Source organism: Arachis ipaensis, chromosome B06 (genome assembly GCF_000816755.2).
Source record: "Arachis ipaensis cultivar K30076 chromosome B06, Araip1.1, whole genome shotgun sequence".
NCBI lineage: Eukaryota > Viridiplantae > Streptophyta > Magnoliopsida > Fabales > Fabaceae > Arachis > Arachis ipaensis.
Window position 1 is genome coordinate 119,944,987 of NC_029790.2, and position 2,713 is coordinate 119,947,699.

Sequence of the window (2,713 nt, forward strand, 5' to 3'; positions counted from 1 at the left end):
TGGAAGCTCACCAAGGGTTCCATGGTTATTGCTAAAGGTACTCGACACTCTACTCTTTATTTAACTCAAGCAAAGATTGTGAAAGATTTTGTTAATGCTGCTGAGTTTGTTGATGAAACTGATTTATGGCATAAGAGATTATGTCATATGAGTGAGAAGGGCATGAATATGTTATCCAAGAGAAATCTTTTATCTGGTTGTAAGGTTGCTTTGCAAAAGTGCAACCATTGCTTTGCTGGGAAACAAAACAGGGTTTCTTTCAAGAGCCACCCACCTTCAAGGAAGTCAGAGATACTTGACTTGGTGCATTCTGATGTATGTGGGCCGATGAAGACAATAACACTTGGAGGGTCTATCTATTTTGTAACCTTTATTGATGATCATTCTATGAAATTATGGGTTTACACTTTGAAGACCAAAGATCAAGTTTTGAATGTGTTCAAGCAATTTCAAGCTTCTGTTGAAAGAGAAACTGGAAAGAAGTTGAAATGCATTCGTACTGACAATGGTGGTGAGTATTCAGGTCCATTTGATGCTTATTGTAAAGAGCATGGTATAAGACATCAGAAGACTCCTCCGAAGACTCCTCAGTTGAATGGCTTGGCTGAAAGGATGAACAGAACATTGGTTGAAAGAGTTAGGTGCTTATTGTCACAGTCTGGATTGGCAAAATCCTTTTGGGGTGAAGCTTTGAGCACTGTTGTTCATGTCTTGAACTGAACACCATGTGTTCCCTTGCAATTTGAAGTGCCAGAGAAGGTATGGTCAGGTAAAGATGTTTCTTATGATCATTTAAGAGTCTTTGGATGTAAAGCTTTTGTTCATATTCCTAAAGATGAGAGTTCTAAGCTTGATGTAAAGACTAGGCAATGTATTTTTATTGGCTATGGCATGGATGAGTTTGGTTACAGGTTTTATGATCCTGTTAACAAGAAGGTGATTCGGAGTAGAGATGTTGTCTTTGTTAAAGACCAAACATTGAAGGATGTTGATAATGCGGAAAAGCCAATGGTTCAACCTAGTGATGATTTTTCTGACTTGGATATTACTCCCTCTATGCCTATGGTAGAAGATGGTAGAGTTGAAGCTCAAAATAATGAGCATGATACAAGTGCAGGTGAAGATGGAATAGTTGATCCAATACTTGATGAAGTTGGTGATGATGATCAAGATGAAGAACCAGCTTTAGAAATTTCTGCAAATGCACTTAGAAGGTCTACAAGAGAGAGAAAGCCTTCGTCAAGGTATTCTCCACATGAGTTTGTTTTGTTGACTGATGGGGGAGAACCTGAATGCTTTGGAGAGGCTGTTGAAGATGAAAGCAAAGCTCAATGGCTTAAAGCTATGCAAGAAGAAATGAAGTCCTTGCTTGAGAATGATACCTATGAGTTGGTGAAGCTACCGAAGGGTATGCGAGTTTTGAAGAACAAATGGGTATTCAGAATCAAGAATGAAGAACACAATTCTAAGCCTGGGTATAAGGCTAGATTGGTTGTTAGAGGCTTTAGCCAGAGAAAAGGTGTTGATTATGAGGAGATCTTTTCTCCTATTGTGAGGATGTCATCCATTCGTACTGTGCTTGGATTAGCAGCGTCTCTTGATTTGGAGATTGAGCAAATGGATGTGAAAACAGCTTTTCTTCATGGTGATTTAGACAAGGAGATCTACATGGAGCAACCGGAGGGCTTTGTTGTTAAAGGAAAGGAAGATTTTGTGTGCAAGCTTAAGAAGAGTCTTTATGGGTTGAAGCAAGCTCCAAGACAGTGGTACAAGAAGTTTGAATCTGTTATGGGGAAGCATGGTTACCGTAAGACAACTTCAGATTATTGTGTATTTGTGCAAAAATTTTCTGATGATGATTTTATCATTCTTTTGCTTTATGTGGATGATATTTTGATTGTGGGCAAGAATGCTTTGAGGATTAATGAGTTGAAGAAACAATTGAGCAAGTTCTTTGCTATGAAGGACTTGGGTCCTGCCAAACAAATTTTGGGCATGACTATTACTCGTTACAGAGATTCCAAGAAGCTTTAGTTGTCACAGGAGAAGTACATAAAGAAAGTGCTTCAAAGGTTTGGCATGAATGATGCCAAATGTGTTGCTAGTTCTTTTGCTCCTCATTTTAAGTTAAGTACCAAGCAGTGTCCAACCACTGATGAGGAGAAACAAGCAATGGATGAAATTCCTTATGCCTGTTCTCTCGCTTGATTCCTCCCCGAAGTCTCCCCGGTGGTCGAGAGCTCCCCACGATTGGCCCAACAAGTGATTCAAATTTTCCTATTTTTCTATCTAACTAGAATTAAGTAATTCGACAAAATCTCAACAATTCTCTCCTGTCATAACATACAATTTTTCCCCACGAAACGATTACATGAATTTTAACATACATATCTTTTTGTAGTTTTTCAAATAACTTAAAAATTATTTGAGTCAGGATGTAACATAAAGTTAGAAGATAAACAGACAACATTAAGAATGAAAGCTGAAAATGAATATACAAATCACATGCATCCTAATTAATTTAGCAACTCATAGAGTCATATTGCAATTTTTTTATGCATTTCGGGTTTTTTTAAAAAAAAAACTTACATAACTATATAAAAGAATTATATGTGTCAACCATAAAATAACTGTTCTGGTCCTAAATATTTATGCTAAATCTTAATTTGGTACTTAATATTTTAAACATTTATCTTAGTCTAAAAAAATTTGA